This window comes from Panthera pardus, unplaced genomic scaffold, assembly GCF_024362965.1.
Source record: "Panthera pardus isolate Hobbes unplaced genomic scaffold, ASM2436296v1 HiC_scaffold_7, whole genome shotgun sequence".
Classification (NCBI taxonomy): domain Eukaryota; kingdom Metazoa; phylum Chordata; class Mammalia; order Carnivora; family Felidae; genus Panthera; species Panthera pardus.
The window spans coordinates 39,990,830-40,016,626 of NW_026527002.1; the positions used below are offsets into that span (position 1 = coordinate 39,990,830).

The 25,797-nt window shown below is 39.4% G+C and overlaps 1 long non-coding RNA gene across 2 annotated transcripts in view; it reads right to left on the reverse strand.

Moving 5' to 3' along the window:
* The window catches only part of LOC109269493 (uncharacterized), a 394,897-nt gene that overhangs the window by 323,591 nt on the left and 45,509 nt on the right, over window positions 1-25,797 (reverse strand). Inside the window, exon 1 of one of the 2 annotated variants that reach the window (XR_008419929.1) lies at window positions 11,492-11,656. The exons of the other annotated variant lie outside the window; for it this stretch is intronic. This is a non-coding gene — a long non-coding RNA (uncharacterized LOC109269493). Of the gene's footprint in view, window positions 1-11,491; window positions 11,657-25,797 lie in introns of those variants that run through there. 2 annotated transcript variants of the gene reach the window in all.

The window sequence follows — 25,797 nt, forward strand, 5'->3', positions numbered from 1 at the left end:
GCCTCTCCTTTCCCTCCACAGAAAGCCTGCGTGTTTAACTCAGTCTCCCAGCCCTGTCCCTGAGCTGTGGTTCTAACCCACCTCCCCACTTCAGAGTGGGAAGCAAGCCTGATGGAGGAGAGGCGTGACACTCCATGAAATGCCCCTGCCCAAGTCTTCCTGGTTCTTACATTCTAGCTTGGTAAAAATTCTCCCGTATTTACATTTCTGCAGGAAAAAAAAAAAAAAAAACAGAAGCAGGACTTAATGTTTCGCAATTTACATCACTGATTTTCCACGTGCTATTGTGGTTCATGGTTAATTAGTTTCCAACAGTTTCAACATTTCTTTCTCTGTGACTTTGAGACACTGGGGGTGGTAAGTTTATGATGGGAAGCCTCGTGGCCATTCTGGCCGTTGCCTGGGATGGGTGTCCTGCCTTATTCTCACCAGAGCCTCTTCTCTTCCTTCTGGGACCCGAGCCACTGCCATTGGTTGGCAGGATCTCCTTGAAAGTTGCCCTGTTCCTCTGCCCCATCCACCTAGTGACACATTTTCCTCCTTTGTTAGGACCCCTCTTGCCCTACCCCGTGTCGGGTCAGGGGTCTGAGATCTCTCCTCTCCCTCAGGCATCGTGCTTCCCAGCAAACAGTCTCCAGGCGGGCCAATCCTGCCAAGACTCCAGGCCAGCCCTGATCTGCCATTAGTAGTCTGCTCCACCAAATCCCAAATTGCCCAACCTCAGCCAGCCAGTGTCCCAAAGCCCCTGCCTCCCACAGTTGACACTTGTCTGATTGAAGGAGGGTCTTACTCCAGCAAGACATTCCACTCTCCTCTCAGATCTTCAGTCCTGCCACTACCTCCAACATTCTATTGGCTACCACAGCGAGGGGAACACTGGATCAACAGAAAGGTCTCAACTCCAGGCGCTCATGGGGGCCACACGTGGATTCCGATGTTATGAGAGGTCACTCGTGTTGGGTGAGGACCGCTTGTAATAACATGTTCTGATTGGTATTTGTTATTCTGCCCGATGACTGTGCCATTCCAGCCCGCTCAGAGTCCTAGCATCACTGCCTAGTCATGCATTTCACACACCATCTTCCTCCTATCTCATTATTGGGTGACTTTTCACTTGGCCTTTCCTGCAGATCAGCCCCTCAGAATATGCCATCTGGAAAAATGAAGAGTGAAAACACTGCTTTAAATTAAAAAGAAAAAAAAAAGTACAGGGAGAGAAGGAGACTCCTCATCAGCCTGAATTAGACCCAAGTTTCCCACTCCATCGGCACCCTCACAGGAGTCGGCAGTCTTCGGAAGCTGTCCCCATTTCTTCTAACTATGGGGGGGGGGGGCAGAGAATGAGAGAGAGAGAGAGACATCCAATGCATTAGATAGATTTGGCTAGATTGATGTCATTGCTCATTAAGAAAACAGGCAATCTGCTTCTCGTTCTCATTGGAGAAAATAAATCTGCACAGAGCCCAGCCAAATAATGTGTAGCAAATGATCAATGTTATCTGAGGGAGAAGATGATTGATCCTTTATTTCTTACACCCTCTCATGCATAATGCATAAAATCCAGGATGTCCTCAGCTTGCCTCAGGACCTAGCAGTGATGTGTCGCATTACCATGCAGAACACTCATTCTGAATTTCTAGTGACAGTCTCCATATCCCTGAGCAAGTGGGAGCCAGGAATGCTTCAGAATTCAAGAGTCCCTGATAGTGGCATGATGGATTTTTGAATCCCTTCCAGGCCTTTTCACCAACACATGCATGACTCAGGGAAAGGCTCAAAGAATCTCAGGACTCAATACCTCCTAAGGCAAAACAGAATTGGTAATATTGGGTTCTTTCAGAATAATGGGATCAAAGGTTAGAAAAATAGAAATTTTTTGAAGAACCAAAAATGAGGTACGTGGCTAACAAGGAAAACAAACTGTGTTTCATTTTCATTAGAATGATTAGGTTTCAGAGATAAAGGGAATCACTGGTGATTTTGGAGAAAGATGGCTTCGCAGACGTTGTATCTCAAGTTGAGGCTATTTTGTTGCTTTCTCCACACACATTAAATACTGATAGTGGCGACGATGAGCATAACAATAATGGCAGCTAACATGTTTAAACACTTATTTGCCAGGCTTTGAATCAAGCACTGTCCATGTGTTATTTCACGTAATGTAAATTTAGGCTTGGAGAACTTAATTAACTTGTCCAAAGTTCGCAACTAATAACAAATGAATTCCAGAGGCAACACTACTAATCCACACACAAAATGCTACTGTGGTGGTTTGGGATCAAAATAGAGGAATCGGGGGTGCCCGAGTGGCTCATTTGGTTAAGCGTCCGACCCTTGCTTTCGGCTCAGGTCACAAACTCAATGCTTCATGAGATCGTGCCCCGCGCTGGGCTCTGTGCTGAAAACACAGAGCCTGCTTGGGATTCTCTCTGACTCTCTCTCTCTCTCAAAATAAATAAATAAACTTAAAAAAATAGAGGAATCAGAGTGTCAACGTGTCACTGGCCATCTTTAAGAACTAAGCTGAAAGAAGACTTTGTAAACCTATAAAAAATTGAAAAGAACTGATGAGTTTTAGCCCTTACTATGAGCCAGCCATTGCACTAGATTCTTTACATAGATTTCAGTGATAATAATAATGATCAAGATGATAACCAACTGGGGTAGGCAACATCATCCCCGCGCTGGTTATTAAAGGATTGTTTCTCAGTTTCAAATCGGCCTTCCCTGCTCTGCTCTGCGGCAATGGTGCTGGTGCTCTGCAGCCCACGGTCAGAGCCTGCTGTTCCCCCGCTAGGCTCTGTCACCAGGGGTCATCCGAGAGAGACCACAAGACTGGAGGAGGAAGAAGGATTTGTTCCTTCCCGACTTATTCCCCATTGTCTGCATGGCTCAGCAACACTTCTCAGCTCTGGAGGCCACAGCTCACTCCAGCTCACAGAAGTTCTTTCCAAGCCAGCAGCAAGGGTGAGTCAGCATACAGCTTTTCTTACACTCCTACAACCAGCCTCGTGGATGCTGCCCTCGGGTGACACCAGCCCAGCCAGTGCACCCTCCTCGGAGATCTGCATCCAAGCCCTGCAAGGCCCCTCCTCCAATCTTCTAAGTATTAATATTCCGTCTTCTTCCTCCTGTTTCACAGCTGAGGGTGGTAGCTTCTTCCCGCATCATCACCTCCATAGTACCTAGGCGTTCGTTTTTAACCTTTTCATTTCTCCAACATCCAGTTAGTAATTCTTAATATTAAAAGCTCTCTGTTAATATAACTCATATGGTTGCAGCCTCTTGACTGGAATCCAAGTGATAAATCCCTAAACCAAAGATGAGAGTAAGTTGCTTGCATTCACTACTGAGTGATTAGAGTATTTGGGGTGGAATCCAATCTCAGGTCTGTCTGTTTCTCCAATACTCCATGATGACTTCCCACAAGGCAATGGTATCTACTTTGCCTACATCAAATAAAAGGACACACATAGTGGGGCACCCAGGTGGCTCAGTCGGTTAAGAGTCCAACTTTGGCTCAGGTCATGATCTTGCGGTTCATGAGTTCAAACCCCACATCAGGCTCTGTGCTGACAGCTCAGAGCCTAGAGCCTGCTTTGGATTCTGTGTCTCCCTCTCTCTCTGCCCCTCCCCTGCTCACACTCTGTATTTCTTTCTCTTTCTCTCTCTCTCTCAAAACTAAATTAACATTAAAAAAATTTTTCTAAAGGGGGTGCCTGGATGGCTCAGTCAGTTAAGCTTCCAACTTTGGCTCAGGTCATGATCTCATGGTTCATGAGTTAGAACCCGGCATCAGGCTCTGTGCTTATGGCTCAGAGCCTGGAGCCTGCTTTGGATTCTGTGTCTCCCTCTCTCTCCACTCCTCCCTCATTCGCACTCTGTCTCTCTCTCAAAATTAAGTAAACATTTAAAAAAATCTCTTTAATAAAAAAAATGTTAAAAGGACACACATGGAAACCATACATCATGCAAATTAAAGTCTAATAAATATCTAGATATGGTGTAAAATGATGAGATTGCATGCATTAAAATTATCATCAATATTTTTATTGCTAATAATGACTATCATGTATACAAAGTGAGTTCTATTGCACTGAAATGCCTTATTATTTAATGAGTTAGCCTGCTTCTGTGTTCAAAACAATATGAATCCCTCTTGGTGTCCAAAAAGTGTCATGCAACCCTCTACCTGGTATGACCAGGGATTACACCAGAATTGATTCTAGCTCTGCTAAGAAACTTTGGGCAGAGAACAAGAAATGAGTTATAACTCAATCCATCATCATTCTCATAATAAAAGAAGGATCCAAAACTTCAAAAGATCATGGTAGATTTACACTTGTCAGTATCTAGCAGGACTCTATGATGTAATGGCAGACACCCAGAGATCAAGAGACAGAAGGTTCAAAGGGCATACTGTGTGTGCCAAAATGAACAGATATACCTCAGACCCACTAGACTAACAGGGCACTTATTATAGCTATATCTACACTGTGAGACTTAAGAAGGTTGATGAATCCAAAGACTAAGAAAATTGGAAGCTCAGACTCTATCTTGATCAGATGCCAAGAAGTCAGAAACCACTCCCGGAAGGGTACATTAAGTCCTCACCTGAAATTCCAGGACATGATGTGTCATAAGGTAAATTAAGTTTATTTGGGTAAATGGGTCTAGAAATATTTACAAGTCTTAAATTAACCTAGCTCCACAGCATGCATACTGAAATGAAAGTAGAAGTCCTTATGCCACTTGAGTTACAAATACACACACACACACACACACACATACACACACACACACACACACACACACACACACACACACAATTTCTTTCTCTTTTCTCAGAAAACCTTGCTTTCTTGTTTGCTCTCTTCTCAGAAAAGACTATCTTTTCTTACTATTTTTGCAAATTCACCCAAAGGCCATGTTGCAACGAGCCCATCTAAAACACATGACAAACACTGTCACCTTTCTAGGAAATCCTAACGGAGTCCAAGGGATCAAATGGGTAATTTGACCAACCTGGTGACCAACACTACGGTGTAAGGTGGGGTGGTGCGCCATAAAGAAAAACTGTCGTCCTCCTCTCTTGTAATGCTTCATTCTACACAAGTGCCCTTGGCAGCACGTACCACAATGTCACACAGCCGGTGGATGCCTAATAAATACTGGTTGCCTCTGATAACGCTGACAGAACACAAAGGCATTATAATGAATAGTGGGTGATAAAAAAATATATAGGTAATGGCTCAGTAGTGGTTGTGTCTTTCAACAGCATTTTGGAACAATGAAGCCTGCTATTATAGTATAGATAGATAACACTAGATGTGAAAACTATAACTCCGTCTGGTGTCACCCAAGGAAAATGGAACTGGATGAGAGCACAAGCTTCCTGTTAGTAGTGTGAAAGAAGGCACTGCTCATTTGGGGGCGGTAATCAAGAACTCACACTCTGGGGGCGCCTGGGTGGCTCAGTCGGTTAACCGTCCGACTTCGGCTCAGGTCATGATCTCGCGGTCCGTGAGTTCGAGCCCCGCATCGGGCTCTGTGCTGGCAACTCAGAGCCTGGAGCCTGTTTCAGATTCTGTGTCTCCCTCTCTCTGACCCTCCCCCGTTCATGCTCTCTCTCTGTCTCGAAAATAAATAAACATTAAGAACTCGCACTCTGAATTTGGAGACAAGGTCAGGAAACAACCGCCCATTGAAACAGACGGTGGTAAAGGTCAGCATACAAGGGATTAGCATATTCAGTGGTCCTGAGAGTTGGTGTGTAAACGTGTTGCTGCATGGACTTAGAGATCTACCCAGCCCAACAGCTAAAGGCTAGAATGTAGGGAATGAAGGTTATAACCTATCAACTGTACATGATAACGAGTATAAAGAAGAGATGTATCAACAGAAGAGAGGTATGTGTGTAAGCAAGGAAAAGAAGGCCAAAGAATGTGAATTTGTCAGGGTTTATCTAACGGTGAATAGGAGACAGACGTTGTACTGAGAAATAACCATTCCTGTTATTTGAAGATGTACTCAGTTTGGGGGTGCAAGAATAATTTTTCCAGTGTTGAGAGGCTGGTATAAGCAACAGCTACTGGGTTAAGGAATAGAAAAGGAGTATAAGAGTTAACATAAGTCACATTAAGTCGTTTTAGTGTCATACAGGGTATTAAAGGCAGGCCTTATAATCAATGGGAAATTCACCTTCATAAACAATTTATGTGACTCAGACTCCATGAGGGAGAAGGCACCAGGTAAGTTGCAACTGCACCTGGGCATTTTCAGTGGCACCACCCATCTGATTTAGGAACCCTTGGACATCATAAGGATCGGTAGACAAAATATGAGAAGAGGGATGTGCCATGTTTATAAAAACGGTCGGAAGCATGCAGATCTCCATGCTTTCTGGACAGGGCACATGATCTGAATCAGCCCTGTTTCATCAGACTTGTGCATCTTCTCAGATCAGATAACCTGAGACCATATATTTCCTGCTTGTGACTCCAGACCTGAACTGACTCTAGATCAACTGGACCACCAAGCTGAGAACCAATCCGTTGACACTGATGACCAAATCAAGCCATTGCCCCCGCCCCGCGAAATATGTCTTAAGCAGTCAGCTGCCCCACTCACACCTCTGTACCTGCCATAGCAGCCCTGAGTCTGCCTCCTAACAGACGGGAGGGTTGGAATGTGCGTGTTCACCTTATGGCGCGTCATCAAATCATCTGCCTTTTCATGTTTATCCTTAATCTCTGCAATCAAGGCATGCACAAAACCATGAGAAGGACCACATCCTAAATGTCTTTCTATTATGAACAGTTATTGTTGAATATGCTATATTCCAAACTGCACAAAGAGCTTTACACAGATTATTTCACTTGTCACAACAACTCTGTGAGGTATTATTTTCTTCATTTTACACAGGAAGAAATCAAAATCTGAGAGAGGTGGGTAATTTACCTGTGATTATATATGTAGTAAGTGACAGGGTTGGACTCAAGTCCAGGCATGCATTCACAACTGCTATGGAAAGATGGTGATGTGCAGTGTCTAAGTAGACAAAAGGATATGCCCTTCAGTTGCTCACTATATTATGTTAAAGTTTTTGAAAAGGTATGGTGCTAGTTTAAGGGTAGATGGATTAACAGAAGAGTGAATTCAGAAATAGACCCAGTATGTATCAGAATTATAATCTCATAAAGAAAGCAACTCAAAACAATAATGAAATTATGGAAAATTCAATATGTGATGATGGAGAAGGTAGCTAACCATTTAAGGAAAAAAGGTTAAGTTCCTAACCAGTGCTGTATACTGGAATGTATGCAGCATTTCATATAGATTAAAGATTCAAATAAGAACAAATAAATCATAAAAGCACTAGAAGAAAATATCAATGAGATTGATATAATCTTGGGCTGGAAGTTATACCAAAGATAGAGATCATAATGGGAAGAGATGAATAGATTTTATTACATATAGTTTTTTAAGCTTATTTATTTATTTATTTTGAGAGAGAGAGAGAGAGAGAACACAAGTGGGGAAGGGGCAGAGAGAGAGAGAGAGAGAGAATCTCAAGCAAGCTCTGCACTGTAAGCATGGAACCTGATGTAGGGCTTGAACCCATGAACTGTGAGATCATGACCTGAGCCGAAACCAAGAGATGGACACTTAACCGACTGAGCCACCCAGGTGCTTCTATTACATATCCATTTTAAAGTTTCTATTTGACCCAAAACGACACTAACAAGGTTTTTAAAAAATTGACACTTGGGGGCCTATGGCAAAGAATTCATAACAAAATAATTTATGTGCTTAATACATAATGAACTCAGGGGCAACTGGGTGGCTTAGTAGGTTAAGCACCCGACTTTAGCTCAGGTCATGATCTCACGGTTTGTGAGTTCAAGCCTTGCATTGGGCTCTGTGCTCACAGCTCAGAGCCTGGAACCTGTTTCAGATTCTGTATCTCCCTCTCTCTCTCTCTCTCTGCCCCTCCCTGGCTCACACTGTCTCTCTCTCAAAAAAAGATAAATAAACATAAAAAAAATACATAATGAACTTAAAAATCAATAAGGAAAATATAAACAGCCTAAAAGGGAAAAAAATGAGCAAAAGTCATGAAAAGGCAAATGGTAAAAGAATTTAAATGTTTACCAGCATATAAAAAATGCTCTATCTTATTAGTAATAAAATAAATGCCAATCAGGACAATAAACTGATAACATTTTTAATTTAGCAGATTAATATAGATTTAAAAAAAAAACACAAAACCTAATGTTGGCAAGTGTTTGAGAAAACAGGGATTCTCATATGCTACTGGCAGGAACATAAATTATTTTAACATCTTTAGGTGACAGTTTGGCTGTAGCTATCATTTTTTTCCCAGAAATTCCATTTTCTAACATAATTTGTTAAATGTGTACCAAAAAAAAGATTGTAAAGGTATTCATCATAGTTTGTTATAATCGCAGAATAGTGGAAACAAATTAAATGTCCATCTATAAGGAATCAGCTTAATAACTAATGATAAATCCATACAATCGATTATGATGCTTAAGCTTAATGTGTTGACATGAAACAAGACTGTGATATTATCAGGTGAAAGCAGCAGATTATTAACAACATGAATGTGGTGATGCATGTGGTTATTAATTTAAAAAGTTACAGTGTATGTGGAGGGTGTAGTTTACACACGCATACGAAACAGTACGGAAAAACATACAACTAAGATGTTAACAATCATTACTATTGGATCATGGGATTACAACTCAAAGATATCTTATTTCTCTTTTATTTTTTTCAATTTTTTTTGGTAAAAATATTTTATATTATTTTTAAAAGATAGACAAAAAGTGACAGTACTTGAAAAAAATGAAACTTAACTTCTACAATTCTTTTTGTTAGAGCTCTTCTTATGCTAATACGTGATTTGCTTGCCCACCAAAGTGCAACAAGTGTCTAATCATTGGAAAGGATCAAGCCCTGCACTTGGACAACTGGGGAGCCTATGTCACCTGCTAGACCAAGAGTAAAATCAGGCTTCTGTGGATCAGTTTATTGTTAGCAGGAGTTTTCACATGCTGTCTTGAGAGATCAAGTGAACTCCCTCTTGTTCTCTAATCATGAAAACTCTATAATGGGCAAAGTATTTGATTCATCTTCTCACATTTTCCATTTGTTTCTAAATTGTTGATTGGCAGGTGGATTAGCACTGAGTATTGAATTGTTCAACAAAAGTCAAAGACTGAACTCTTAGGACGATTCTTATGCCATAAGTGTCTTAAATTTGGAAGACAAAGGAAAAATTAAAACATTTTGTGACCCTCTAATCTGACACCTTCCACTCTCCCTGTTTATCCTTACACATATCAATATATATCCACAGATATATATATATCATTCTCACCTCTCAGAGGGCTCAGCCAGAAAAGCTGGAGCTGTCAAAGAGAATCCTCTTTGGGGTATACCACGTGTCCCCACTTGAGCAATTACAGCCTTGTGTTCATCCAAGCTGGACAGGCTGACCTGTCTCTTAAGTTCTTTATTAAACAACATCTGTACTTCACCTCCTATTGTGGCGAGGTAAGAGATAGATTCTCATGCAGCCTGATAACAGCTGTTTTATCATTCCTTGTACAATCTACAAGAACACCAAGGAAAAACTCCCAACTGTGAAGTAAGGATGATTGCAAACACCCTGAACACCAGATTAAAAGCAAGAAAATTGCACCAGACCTCAGAGAGATTTTTTTTTTCTATGCTTCACACAGAGGCCCCCCACCATCACTGACTTCTGGATTAAATTGTTAAAGTTTAATGAATTATTACCATGTTTCTGTGGAAGACTATAACCTAGGACTTTTTTTTTTTTTAACTAAAACCTCCATGCACTGGCTGGCAATTTCCCACCAATGCTGAGTTTTAAAAAAAGAGTACATCTTTCACATAGAAACACCCCCCCCCCAACCCTAATCATTACATTCCTCAGGCATATTTCACTCAGATTCCAGACAAGTAACATTACAATTCATCCTCATATCAGCAATTGTTACATCAAAAAGAAAAGACAGAGATATAGCTAAATGAATTGCACGGAGAAAGCCAGATAGTAATAAGAGACAGCTTTCATTTGCACATTTATATTGCTCAGGAATCTACTACAGGGTAAAGAAATAAAATCTGAAAAATTATTTACCCATATTTTTTCATTTGTTAGAAAACTTCCGTTTTAAAACAGGTAAGGCATAAATAGGGTGACTGGAGAAGACTAGATGGTGAATTATTCATTCTAGTGGGGCATTCCAGGTCACAAGACAGGAGACTTCTTATAATCTTAGACATAATAGAGATCGAGGATGACAGAGCTCTGTTAAATCAACTCATACTGCATTCAATTCTTCAGAACGCAGCACTGATAAGACACTGGTAGACCCAGGAGAGAAACATCTGAGATGAATTGTCAGGTATCAGAGAAAAGCAGGTCAGAATGCAAGCCTGTTTTTTAAAGCGATTTGTCCAGAAGACCAGACAAAGGGAAAATATTGTGGAATAGTCCTTCACTTCCCCTGATTCCATGCCACCATTATTAAAATGACTGTAATAATAGACCAATCAGCATATTTTTAAGGTGGGGGGAGAATGAAAAAAAATCAAGCCCATGACCGGTTTTTTTTTTAACATTTTAAATGATCATAAAAATATTATGTATTCCCAGAGGCAATTTTTTAAAATATGGAAAAACAAAATAAAGAAATGATCTCTTCTGTTACTACTCAGAAATAGAAAAAATCATTAAGACTTCGTAAAAATATCTTTGGTCTATTTCATGTGGAGATGTGTGTATTTGATAGTAATGATAATCTAAAGCATATATATTTTCCCCAAAACTGGATCTGTATCTATGTCTATCTATCTCTATCTATCTATAAATAGATATCTATATATGTCTATATATATCTATATACGTGTATATATATCTATATATAGATATCTATATATGTCTATAGATATCTATATATGTCTATATATATCTATATATAGATATCTATATATGTCTATATATATCTATATATGTCTATAGATATCTATATATGTCTATAGATATCTATAGAGATAGATAGACATAGATACAGATATCTATATATAGATATATAGATATATACATATATAGATATATAGATATTTCTCCTCAAAACTGGATCTATATTATAAACAGGCTTTATAACCTGCACTTTTTTTCACTGAACATTCTTAAGTATTTTAATTACAATGTCACAATGTGCTAATTTATCATCACTATTAAAAATGACGTAAGACACCAATGTGCATATTATATAAAGGCTTAAAAAAACCTTGATATAGGATCAAGCAATTTCCCAACATATGAAACATGTATACCAAATCCTAGTTTTGCAATATCCACTGCGGTATCATTAATTGTCTAGAAAAAGAAGACAAGTTACATAATCTCTGTAAATTTCAGTTTCCTTACCTATAAAATGTCATCATATAGTTGCAGATTCCTATTCTGCATAACTCAGTCCTGGAATTAGTTATATAAGCAAAAATATCAGTGTAAAGGGGGAGTCCTAAAATGATACAAACAAACCTTAAACATTTTACAGTAACTTAACATATATAAATGAACACTCATCAAGCCTATGAAATAGTGTAAAAGCCTTTTATTTCCTTTCTTGCACAAACCACACTCATAATGTATCTATAATTTCCAGTTTTACTTTCTTTAACAAGAAACAGAACATGCAGACACTTGTAAAGTAGTCTAAGTGCAAAATCTTTCCAGATTTCTTCCTCATACTAAATTAAACAGTAATTTGTTTACTGAATTCCCTTATTAAGACTTTTTTATATGAAATTTATTGTCAAATTGGTTTCCATACAACATCCAGTGCTCATCCCAACAGGTGCACTCCTCAATGACCATCATCCATTTTCCCCTCCCTCCTACCCCCCATCAACCTTCAGTTTATTCTCAGTTTTTAAAAGCCTCTTATAGTTTGGCTCCCTTCCTCTCTAACTTTTTTTTTCCTTCCCTTCCCCTCCCCCATGGTCTTCTGTTAAGTTTCTCAGGATCCACATAAGAATGAAAACATATGGTATCTGTCTTTCTCTGTATGATTTATTTCACTTAGCATAACACTCTCCAGCTCCATCCACGTTGCTACAAAAGGCCATATTTCATTCTTTCTCATTGCCACGTAGTATTCCATTGTATATATAAACCACAATTTCTTTATCCATTCATCAGTTGATGGACATTTAGGCTCTTTCCATAATTTGGCTATTGTTGAAATAAACAATAGGGATACAATAAATAAAACTTGGGGTACAAATGCCCGTACGCATCAGCACTCCTGTATCTCTTGGGGAAATTCCTAGCACTTTCTAAACATTCAAGTTTGTTTTCTTAAAAACAGTATCTTTCTTTCCCACCTATATATTATCACTTTACATGACATTTAATCAATTTACATTAATTTCAACCACAAAAGGTTTGGGAACAAAGCTCAAGTGGTCCTTCTGAGTACATTCCTCCACCAAAAGTGCACTACAGTGTTCAGCGCACTAAAGAATAACCTACTGGCCTTGAGCAGCCACTATGTCAGGAAGACCAGTCAACATGTGGTAGAGGGAGGGAAAGCCTCCAATAAGACAGACATGGAGAAAGTGCATAGGGGTTGCTATAAACATCAAAAGAGGCAATGTACACAAAATATTTAGCAGGGTGTGTGGCACTTAATTAGCTTTTGATATGCATTCACTTAAAAGAAAAGAAAGAGAGGGAATAAGAAAATAACAGCATCCCCTTCTGCCCTTCACTCATCATCACTGAAATGTAGTCAACGCTCAACTAAGAGCAAGCAAAGAGAACCTCAGTGTTAAGGATTTGTCAGGCTAGTCCTAACAGGACTCGAGATGAGGATCTGGCATACATCAGATGCAGCAAACCAAAAGTACTTTCCAGAACACAAGTTGTCTGGCTCCGATGGTAAGTTATCATTGGATATGCTAGATCCCAGAGTCACATGAAGCCATATGAACTCCCAGGCCAGAAATATGTTGGATCAAACAAGCTGATTATCAGGAAACAAAGACACTGACTGGGAGCATTAACTATTAGACTACCCTTTTCAGCCCAAACTATCTACTTCATCGTCTCTGGGATTTTTCATGTTTACATCTGTAGATGGCTGCTTAGTGTCTTTATTTCTCATGTCAGCCACTACCAGGAAAAGAAGCACCTGTGAAAATTTAACTTAAAAGAAATTAAAAAACTGCATTATCCTGACTTTAATCAATTTTTATCATCATCCTTCTCTATCTTAAGAAATTCCTTTCTTGCCACCAGCCTAAGCAGAGCTGTTTTCTATTCAGTTTTCCCTAAAGCAAAGAGGATGATAGCTAACAAAGGGTTTCAACGAGCTGCATTTTGAGAACATAGGAAAACACAGTGCAAGAGTAAGTGAAAACTTAATTGTCTGTAAGACATAGGATTAACAGAGCTGACACTAACAATCAGTAGATGAAGTGTCAACAATGTAAATAAATAAGAACAGAATGATAAATGCAGTCAAAATCTTTGAGAGCTAGAGAGGTTGTGAATTTTTCCTGTGGACAATGGATGTTGAAAAGACTGCAGATGAATAGAAGTTAGAGGAGTCCTAGGACCAGAGTTGTAGATGATAAGTAAGGAATGTCCTCAAAGAACTGTTGCTGAAGTTTTCATGTGAAATGCCTATGAGGCAGCAGAAAAAAGAATGAGAAAAGAGAAGTTTCCTTACATGACAATTTGGAGCAAAAACTGGGTTCCAGGCCATATTTGGGTCATGTCAGGTTAGTTCAGCCTTCTTATGATCACAGTTCCCTTTAATAATCTGTGACAAAGCTACAGACCTCAAAATAGTTTTGCAATGTCTAATAAAACTATATGTGCTTACCATGTGACCCAGCAACTGCACTGTTGGGCACTTATCCCAAAGACATGAAGACCTGTTCACACAAAAACCTGTACACTAATGTTCATAGCAGTTTCACTCACAATAGCCAAGCACTGTGAACAACTTAAATATTTTCAGTGGGCACATGTATAACCAAGCTGTGGTACAATCCTACTGTACCACATATTGCTTAACAATAAAAAGAAGTGAATTACAGATACACTCAACAACTTGGATAAATCTCCAGGGACTTAGGCTGAGTGGAAAAAAAAATAATAAAGCAAACCTCAAAAGACTACAAATTTGATGGCTCCCTTTATGTAACATTCTTGAAATAACAAAATTGTAGAGCCAAGGAACAGGTAAGTGGTTGACAGGGATTAGGGATAGTAGGGACAGAGGTGGATGTGGTTATAAAGGGAATAGTAGGAGGGACATGATTGTGGACAGTTCTGTACCTTCATTGTGGCAGTGGTTACATGAGTAGTACATAACACAACTGCATAGAACCCCCCCACTCCCCCACTCCCCCACCCCCCACCACACACACACACACAGGTATATGTAAAACTGGAGAAATGTCAATAAGCCCTGTAGACCTCAGGTCCTGGTTTTGATACTGTGATATAATCAGGCATTATATTACCATTGGTCCCAAAACACAGGACCTCTCTATACATGTTCTGCACCTTCCTGTGAATCTATAATTATATCAAAATAAAGGTTTTCCAAAAAAGGTTGGTCTATATGTACTGATATGGAAATATAACTTTGTATTATTAGAATCAGCTGTCAAATAGAATTGTGGTGTGATCCTCTTATCAGGAAAGAGACTGAAGATATAAAGAGTGAAAAGTGGAAAAAAACAAATTCTAGGTTTTTGCTTGATCTGCTTCTGTGCTGGTTGAATTTTTTTACTTGATATTTTGTACAGTTTGAATTTTCTCACAGTGTGAACATATTACTTTTATTATTTAAAAGGAAAATAAGAATAATATAAATTATTTTTTTAATCTATGGACCTTCTCCCCCCCAAAATTCATGTACAATTATGTATACAATTTTAGCAATCCCAAAGACCCTGAAGCCCATCCATGGATCTTCTAAAGGGTATGTGTGCCCCTGACTAGGCACCCCCACTTTAAAAAAATTGATGCCTGCAGACTTGGAGAGAAGTAGGATCAGGGGACCTATTAAATATATTCTGTAATCACCCTGGGCTCCATTTGCTATGATGCCCAGCCACCCTCAAGTGGGAAATAAAGATTCATTTCTTTGTTTCTTTGGAAGTGACTACATGTGGAACTCTGAATTGCAACTTCAGGAACCACACCAAGGGTGATCATAACAAACATGAAGGAATAAATTAACATATAAATAACTTATTACTAAGAGTACTTAGAACAACATGAGGAAATAGAATGGTTCTTTGAGCATTTGTTTACTAGCCATATTCCAGGCAATATGCTAGGCACTGGAAATAAGGCAGTGAGAAAAACAGGCTTGTTTTCCACCTAGAAACTACTGGGTGCCTAGAGGCATGGGAATGTTCTTGGCCTGCTTAATGCAAGATATCCCATCTTGTTGAAAATCTTCGGTATATAACAGGCAGAGGGGAGAATAGGTGAATTAGAAGATAAAATTATGGAAAAAGAGGAAGCTGAGAAAGAGATAAAAAATCCGGGAGTTACGAGGGGAGAATTAGAGAACTAAGTGATGCAGTCAAACGGAACAATATCCATATCATAGGAATGTCAGAAGAAGAGAGAGAGAAAGGGGCTGAAGGTGTACTTGAACAAACCATAGCTGAGAACTTACGCGATCTGGGCAACAAACAGGCATTGAAATCGAAGAGGCACAGAGAACTCCCTTCCGACATAACTTGAATCAATCTTCTGCATGACATATCATAGTGAAGCTGGCAAAATACAAGGATAGAGAATTCTGAAAGCAGCTAGGGATAAACGGGCCTTAACATACAAAAGTAGACACATAAGGGTAGTAGCAGACCTATCTACTGAAACTCGGCAGACCAGAATGGAATGGCAGGAAATCTTCAATGTGGCGAACAGAAAAAATATGCAGCCGAGAATCCTTTATCCAGCAAGTCTGTCATTCAGAATAGAAGGAGAGATAAAGCTTTTCCCAAACAAACAAAAACTGAAGGAATTCATCTCCACTAAACCAGCCCTACAAGAGATTCTAAGGGAAACTCTAAGTGAAATGTTGCAAGGACCACAAAGCACCAGAGACACCACTATAAGCATTAAACCTACAGATAACATAATGACTCTAAATCCATATCTTTCAATAACAGCACTGAATGTAAGTGGACTAAATGGTCCAACCAAAAGACATAGGGTATCAGAATAGATAAAAAAACAAAACAAAACAAGACCCATCTATTTGCTGTCTACAAGAGACTCATTTCAGACCTGAGGACACCTTCAGATTGAAAGTGAGGGGATGGAGAACTATCTATCATGCTACTGGAAGTCAAAAGAAAGCTGGAGTAGCCATACTGATATCAGACAAACTAGACTTTAAATTAAAGGCTGTAACAAGAGATGAAGAAGGGCATTATATAATAATTACAGGGTCTATCCATCAGGAAGAGCTAACAATCATAAATGCCTATGCACCGAATTCGAAAGCACGCAAATATATAAAACAATTAATCACAAACATAAGCAACCTTATTGATAAGAATGTGGTAATTGCAGGGAAAATCTTCAGTATATAAACAATGTGTATAATTGATATATAAGGATTATGGAACCAGAGTGGAAATGTTTTATAACCATCCTAAAAGAAATATAATACATAAATATATAAAGAAATATCAGATAGATAGAAATAGAGATATAGAGGGATAGATGATAGATAGATAGATAGATAATCAAATACCTGTGTTCATCCAGAACCCTTTCAGACAACCACAAGTTTCAATCTTTGACTCAAACATGGTAAAAAAAAAAAAAAAAAAAAAAAGCTAAATGATTCCATAATCCAAACAAATAATCTTATGCTTAAAAAAAATTAAAAAGAAAGCTTGGTGGAGAATTATAATAGTACCTTAACAAGAATAGGACTGATAGAAAGACACATGATATATTAAAAAATTTGAAGTTGAAAAGTAGTATAGAATACATGTGGCTAATAACCTAATAACACATTCTGTAGCCAGACCACCTGGGTTGGAATCCCAAATCTGCCACCTAACAGCTCTGTGTCCAAGGGAATTACTCACTCTCTGTGCCTCAGCTTCTTCATCTATAGAATGGACACATGACATAGTTGAATGAATTAGAGTTCTATAAATGCATTTGTCAAATAAACTTTGTAGCAAACATTTATTGGAGTGAAACCAAACGTTATAGGTATTCACAGAAAAATATTCATAGGAAAAGAGTTATTCAATGAGTAGGAGTTCACCAGGTGGTATTAGGGAGACATGCTCCTCCAGACAGAATCCAGGCAAGGCCAAGGCAGGAAAGTGAGAGAAGGTTTGGAAAAAGCAGTCCTGTAGAAGTGTGACAAGAAGACAGAGGTTGAGGGCTGGGGGTGCCTGGCTGACTCAGTCGGTGTAGCATGCGACTCTTGACCTCAGGGTCATGAGTTCAAGCCACATTGATCTCTACACCACATTGGGTGTAGAGATTACTTAAAAATAAAATCCTAAAAAAAAAAAAGAAGAAGAAGACAGAGACTGGCCTGAAGGGGCAGATTAGAGGCTCAGCAAAAAGAGACCTGGCCTTCCAACTAAGGATTTGGGTTTTACTTGATAAGTAATGCTAAACCCTTGAAGGATTTTGAAAAAAAAAAGAAACCTGATGGGTACTATGCTTTAGGAAAATCAACTTGTCCCATGGTTTAGATGAGTAGATGGGAAAACCAGTTACAAAACCATTATACAATAAATGGTTATACACAAGGAGAAGTATAAGGAAGGCCAAAGCAGAACGATGACAGTGAAGAGGAATAAGAAACAGAATGAAAAATAACTAAGCAGAGAGACAGAGAGATTGGAAAAATGGCTGGGCCAGCAAAAGAAATAGAAAACTATGAAAATAGCTCTGAGAAATTACTATGTGCCAGACATGCTAGGCAATTTCCCATAAGTTTTCACAAGTAATATGCCAAACAATCAAATGAAAATTACCAAGGAAACCGGTAAAACTATCCCTTTGTTTACCCATAAGAAACTGATGCTCGGAAATGTTCGACTTTTTTTGCCTAGGTCACGAGGCCCATGAGTAGCAGAATCAAGATTTGAACCCAAAGCTTCCTGACCCCAGGCCAGATTTCATGCTGTCTCCATTAATCCATGCTAGTGCTGGGGGGAAGGGGGGGGTGGGAACTTCAACTCCGTTTTGGCTACATTGTTGGGCCTCTGGATGAATTTTTTCAGCAACCAACTAAAAAGACATTGGGCAAGTCTCGAGGTGGGAGGGGGCGGACATCAGGGTTGGAGAATGGAATTCAGAAGCCTCACAGAGGTTTTGTAAGGATTAGTGAAGTCACTGAAGTGAATAATCAATAACAGATCATTTATAATTATTAGCTTGCATGTTCATGTGCTGGGATGTAATCATGTTTGTCTGAAGAGCCAACACAGCAGTTTTAAAGGGATTCACAAACAGAAGAAAGCTGCTGTTCTCTCCAGTAAGCAATATTTTAGTGGCAAAACACCCTGTGAATGGTTTGTGAGTACAAAGCAGCAAGCATGTGAATAGCTTTTTACAATGTCACGTTCTCTCCTTCCACTTGGGAAGGAAGCACAATGCTACCATAAGCAGATACTAACAGCACAGATGCTGGCGCTGATGTGAGCATAAATGCTGTCCCGCACCAAAAAAAAAAAAAAAAAGAAAGAAAAAAATTCCCCAAGTACCATCCCTGCATAAATCTTATATTTTTATGAATCACTGCCATTACGGCAAACGCACACTGCAAATTTGTGTCTTAGGATGTGAATGGATCTTTCTTGATACTTTAGCTTATCTCAGACTCCTCATAATTTATACTTGTCCATGTATCATATCCAAACAGGGCTTTGCTTCCTAGGTTGTTTGAGTCGCAGCCTGTACCCTGTACGACTGAAGTGCAAAAATAGAGTTTAATTGTAATCCAGAGGAGCAAAATCTTTCTGATGCCTCTGTTGCCATGTTGTAAACATCCGACTACGGATTCAATGTTAATTTTTCCATTTCTTATCAACAGCAGTTTTCCAGAGCCAACAAATATATTCTACCATTCAATTTTATGCTTTGTAAAAGGTGACCTATACTTTCTTTTCAAATGCAGTTCCTTTAATGAAAATATTGTAATGTCAGTCCATGCAAAGCAAATGCATATTAATATGCGTTTACATCTGTCTCATATTAATATTCATGCCTGAATCCACATCCCTACACAAAGCCAATTTTCTGACCATCTGTGTGATGGCTGGTGGATGCAATGAATAAATTTTATTTGTGAGGGGAGTGATAAATCATGTATCTTCAGTTTTTCACCCACAATCTTTCCTCTTAGGTGCAAAAATGTTTTCATCGTGGTTTGGAATATTTAAGTAAACGAAACAGATTAACCCTTTAATATTCCTACAGTTATTGACAATTTTATAAGGCCATGAAAATGCAATCTCAACACCTCCCACCAAAAATCAGGAGAAGAGACTATGGATTTACGTGGCTGGATTTGACATCTCTGGCTCTGATGTGAGTTCAGGATCTTATAATAATTTTCTGTGGTGTTTAAAATGCACTGTAGCTGTTTTTGAAAAGCTTCACAGATGAAGATAAGGCCTTTGCAAAAGGGTATATTCCTGAAGAAAGTCCTTACAACCATCATGTATCTTAAAAGTCATATGAAGTGTAACCATACACAATGGACAGGTTTCAAACAGGGCAAGTTTATCAGTATTTAGATAATGATCTCAGTACTTTACATTTTACCCAAGTGAAATATCAAGATTTCAGCAGTAACAACTTGTTTGTAAATTCAGTGATCTTTGGGGGAAATATTGCATCCAGATCTTAGAAACAATCAGGATCTGAGACAAATGCAGTTAATTAACCTGGCAAACAGAGCCCAAAAGGAAGGATTCAATTGAAAAACAATCATATCATGGTAGAGAGAGCCTGAAAAATATTGCACATGGAAAAAAGAAGTATGATCTGGTGGCCTGGATAATGAAAACTGTGTCGAGTGGTCTAAGATGGTTTCCTTGCCTCTTCCTGGAATGCTTTCTATGAATTCTAGATGATTGGGCTACTAGATTGAATCCAAACCCAAAGTTTCCATCCAATTTAGTTTACCTCCTCTGAGTTAGAGAGGGCTTTCCTAAGGTCCCTGAGAATGTCACAAATGGCACAAACCATAACTTCCAGGTCAAAGCAGAAATAAATTGGAACTTAGTGTTCTCACTTACAAGCTGCCAAAAGTTTCTACATCAGCTGTAGCAATGTTGAACAGAGTGACAAGGTCAAACAAGAACCCTCAAAGCTATCAGTCTACTGTACATACAGCTCCCATTAGCACATAGATATTCAAACCACAAATGGAGCCAGTTCAGAGAAATTTCGTCCCAAAGAAGCATCAGTTACTGATCTAGCACCTGTGCCCTGCAAGGCACCATTCTAAGAAGGAGCCTAAGATGCTATGCTGCCTCTGAAAGCTGACCACCTCGCTGGTATGAAGACAGATGCTCCCACAAGAAGATTCTCAGCCACTAAGTGGGTGTGTGATAAACATGAACTGAGCACGACAAAAGAAATTTTTAGAACAGTGAGATTTCCACAAGCCCAGGAAATCAAGGAAGCTCACCAAAAAGAATTTGAAATCAGTCTTGAAGGCTGAAAAGATTCAGATGGTCACAGAAAAGGAGAAGTCATAGCAGATGGGAGAAGCTTTACAGAGCCCAGAGCAGGAAGTATTTCATTGGGAGGAAGCAGGAGTAACGGGTGAAATTGTGGGGAGCCCGCTCTGGTTACATCTTGAGAATTAATGTCCAGCCCTGTAGAAGTGAAGAGAAATGATTTTGAGTAGTACACACGTAGGCATTAAATAACATTGAATTATAAAGTCAGAAAAATAATCTCCTACTAACTCTGTTAATTCTCCTAATTGCCTTAAGAAGACAGTCTCAGTTTGGTGCCAATATATCTTCCACACCACTCGAGTACTTGCTAAATCTCTCTTTTTCACAAAGAGAGCCAGCCTCGGGCCCAAAGTCTACAGGCTGGAATTTGATAATATCGTTTGCTTTCATAATGTTGGTTATCAATGTTACTTTCTTCTATACCAAGAAGCACTTACTGGTCTTCCATTTGTGGTGGTAATATAACATTTCCTTTTAAGGAAAATTTATTTAAGATTTTTCAAATTTATTGTTTTTTTTAATGCTTATTTTTATTTTAGGGAGAGAGAGAGCATGCACGAGCTGGGGAGAGGGGCTGAGGGAGAGAGAGAATCTTAAGCAGGCTCCACTCTCGGTGTGGAGCCCAACACAGGGATCGATCCCACAATCCTGGGATCTTGACCTGGGCTGAAATCAAGAGGCAGATGCTCAGCCAACTAAGCCACCCAAGCACCCAAAATTAGTTGTTTTTTAAAGATAAATAGTAGAATCAGCGAGGGTGACCAAGAAATGATGAAGGTGTGGGGAGGACCAATGTGGCATAGTAACTGGCAAGATGGAAAGATGGCTTGGACTCAGGCTGGAGATGCCTCAATACAGAAGCTGACTGGATTAAATTACAGTCTTTGATTTCAATTCCATTGGTAATTCTAAGTATCTCTGTTTCCCTCTTACAGGGGCATTGCTGAGGTCATGTTTGTAAAGTCTCTCTCATGGCCTAGAATTTTTCAAAAATATATCTAAACGTTTTCATATAAATGTGAAAGGAACATTATCTAAATGAGTGATGGAGAAAAACATAATAGGTCACCAAGCCCTATCCCTCACTGATGTACCCCAAGAGATAAAAACATAAAATACTTCACCAGCAGCAAAAGGATATTGCTTTCATTATATCGCCCAGGATTTCACACCATATACTTAAGTATGATTTAGCATAATATTGATACTTGTTTATATTTGCCACCTACCTATTTCACAGTGATGTTGTAAGGATTAGTGATATAATATTTCTTAAGCCTTTTTGGCTCTTAAAAGAAAATATGCACTATAAAATCAAGGTAATAGTAATAATAGTCATCATCATAATAGCAATAACTGCTCATGCATTTTCAAACGTGGGCTCTGTGTTGATGGAAAGGGAAATTAGGCTGTAAGCTAAAAATGCGTGCCTATCAGCTGGTTAGAACGCAAAGACTTCGGATGGGATAATAGTGATACTATCTACAGTTACCAAGGTCTAGAGTGAGGTCTGAGATTCTGCATTTTAGCTACTTCTGGGTTGCTGAGGCTGCTAGTCTGAGGCCACACTGTGAGTGGTAAGGCCTTAAATGACACCACTCTCCCAGCGTCAGATGTAAAATATATGCCATCGACCATCAGCAGATTTAAGGAAGCATGTGTAAACTCATCTTGGCAAATCTGTCACCGCTGCTGAGGCCGCCCCCATTTTTGCCCCTTTTGTGACTGGTAGTCTATCTCTATTGTCCAATTCACCACCTCCATGAAAACTCTCTCTCTCTCATTGTCTTCCTCTCATTCCCAGGCCAGATGTGAACTCGAAGAGCAGACACTCCATCATTTATCCTAAAAACTGATCACAAAGTTTCAACAAAGATCTATGTTCAAAAATGTTGACTTCAGGGGCGCCTGTGTGGCTCAGTCGGTTAAGCGGCCGACTTCGGCTCAGGACATGATCTCGCGGTCCATGAGTTCAAGCCCCGCGTTGGGCTCTGTGCTGACAGCTCAGAGCCTGGAGCCTGTTTCAGATTCTGTGTCTCCCTCTCTCTGACCCTCCCCTGTTCATGCTCTGTCTCTCTCTGTCTCAAAAATAAATAAACGTTAAAAAATTTTTTTTTAAAAAGTGTTGACTTCAGGGATGCCTGGGTGGCTCAGTCAGTTAGGCATCCGACTTTGGCTCAGGTCATGATTTCAGGTTCGTGAGTTCAAGCCCCGAATCGGGCTCGGTGCTATCAGTGCAGAGCCCGCTTCTAATCCTCTGTCTCCCTCTCTCTCTCTGCCCCTCCCCACTTGTGTGCACTCACTCTCTCTCTCTCCCTCCCTCCTCTCTCTCAAAAATACATAAACATTAAAAAATAAATAAAAAGTAAAAGTAAAAAAAAGACTGGGATTGGAGGAGTCAAACCCTAGGTTTCTGCTCCCTGGCTCTCTTCGGTGTGCCCCACAGGGGGAAATGGCTCTTGGATATCTGGGGTCTGAACAGTCCCTTGTGAGCCCTGACATCAGGGAGCCTCCACCACTGAATGGTTTATGAGGGCTGGGACACAAGGGGCAGAAGACCAGAAGCCCTACCAATTTTTCCAGACTGCGCAAGCCCTCGGGGTCTTTTACAACCTCAACAGAGTCATTGACCGACCCAAGACCAGGGGCTAAGTCTTTTTTAAGGGGATGAGGAAAAAGTTTTTTAATATGATTTTTTCTTACATTAAAATATTATAGGAAAGTACATATACATGTGCAAATGTATATGTCTATAAGTGAAACTCTGGAAGAAAATACTCCAAAATGTTAATGGTAATTAACATTTGGAAGATTTTTTTTTCTTCTTTACACATTTCCATATTTTTCAAAAATTCTGAAAAACACCTAAGTTGCTTTTAGAATTAGGAAAAGAAAGTACCAAAAAAAATGTCATTTTTTAAAATCGAAGCACATATTTTATTCACCTTTTTTATATGCAGCACCTAGCACAGTTCTGGTTCACACAGCAGGCGCTCAAATAAATGATAACGAAATTAAATACAATAAACTATTAGAAGCCCATGCCATAATGGTAAGTTAATACAATCACCCTGCTATACAAGAAATGGTCCGTGTACATATGAAAGACAGCAAGTTATTCTGAGAGAGCTATTCTGAGAATATCATTTTATATAATACTATTAAAAATTATCATGAGAGAAGTATCAAGTAAGCATTAAACAAAGGCAATCTGGGCTCAGGGACAGTGTCCTTGATCTGGAGACAGGTTTTGCTTAGGTCCCCATGTTAACCACTAAGTACATCCCTTTGGTGAGTCACTGCCCTTTGCAAACCTCCAATACCTCATCTGTAAATATAACTTCCATCAACTTAAACATGGTATTGTTAAAATCAAACGAAGGGTAGAATGTGAGAGCAATTTTGAAACTATGATGTACTACCCCAGACTATTTTTATCACTAGTACATGTTTTGGCAGTATGAAAAAGGACTAAGAATATAGCTAATTCTTTTAAATCATTTATCAAGTAAAAAAAGAAAAAAAATCAAACTAGACATCTGTATCATGCTCCTGCCTCTTTGTCCAGCCAGTGATCTAAGTCATTCTTAACACGATCACAAACTAATATGAGAAACACAAATGTAGACAGAGGAAATGAAGGTTAGTTAGTGACCTTCTACACGTTACCATGTGGTTCATTCACATATTCATTCTTTCAACAATATTTATCGCATCATTATTCATTATTCATTATCCATTCAAATAATATTCATTATTTCAACAATATTTATACACTCTTCCAGGAGCTGGAAATTCAGAAGCGAGCCAGGTAAGTGTTTCTGCTTTAGTACAACTTTCATTCTAGTGGGGAAAAGATCACCAATTAACAAGTAAACAAATAAGAGAATCCAAGGTTGGGATAAGTGCTATGAAGAAAGTAAGCAGGAGTGTGGTCACCAGCTTCTAAGATCGCCCCCAGTGATTCCTCCTCTTGACATGCACACCTTTGTGTAGTCCTTTCTCACATTTTACAGAGTTGGTCTGACCGACCAATAGAATACAAAAGAAGTAGTGAATGGTATGTCACTTTCAAAACTGGATTATAAAAGACAGGGTGGCTTGTTTGGTCACCTTCTCATGCTCTCACTCTGGCAGAAAAACCAATTGCCATATGTTGGGGACCCTCAGAAAGCCTATGGCAAGTCCCATGTGGCAAACGGCCAGCAAGGAACTGAGGCCTGCCAACAACAGTGTGAATAGTCTTAGAGGTGGGTCTTCCAGCCCTTCAGATGACTGCAGCCCCAGTCCATGCCTTGACTGTAACTTCATGAAAGTTCCTGAGCCAGACCACTAGCTCCCAGATTCTTGACACACACAAAGCGTTAGACAGTAAGTCTTATTGTTTTAAGCTGTTGAATTGTGGGGGGATTTGTTACACAGCAATAGGTAACGATACAAGGATGTGAAATAAACTGGGCAGTGGTTTGAAAAGACCTACGTGATGAGATTATATTTGCTCTGAGACCTAAAGAACAAGAATGAGCTCTGCAAACAAACAAACAAACAAAACCCAGCTAAGTTAAAGGACCAGCCAGCAGAAATGGAAAAGGACTTGGAACATTTGGGAAGCAAACAAACTTTTCTCCCCAGTCTGTTCATTGATTAGACAAGTCTCCATTCAGCCCATGTCCCCTACTGCTGGCAATTCTTATTTCCCATTGCCTTATCTACTGCATTTATGCTTTTTCCTTCCAGTGTTTCTTCATAGAATTATTATCATTTGGGGTAATTCTCCATAGTATAGGATTACCCACATATCACAGAATATCTTGCAACACAGGCCCTTCCACTAAATTCTCAATCTCCAGTGACATCTCCAGTGACAATCTCACGTAAGTACCCAAACCTCCCTCCTTCCTCACTTTTCAAAATAGCCTCCAATAAGGCAGTATTGTCCCCACCTTGAAACGACAC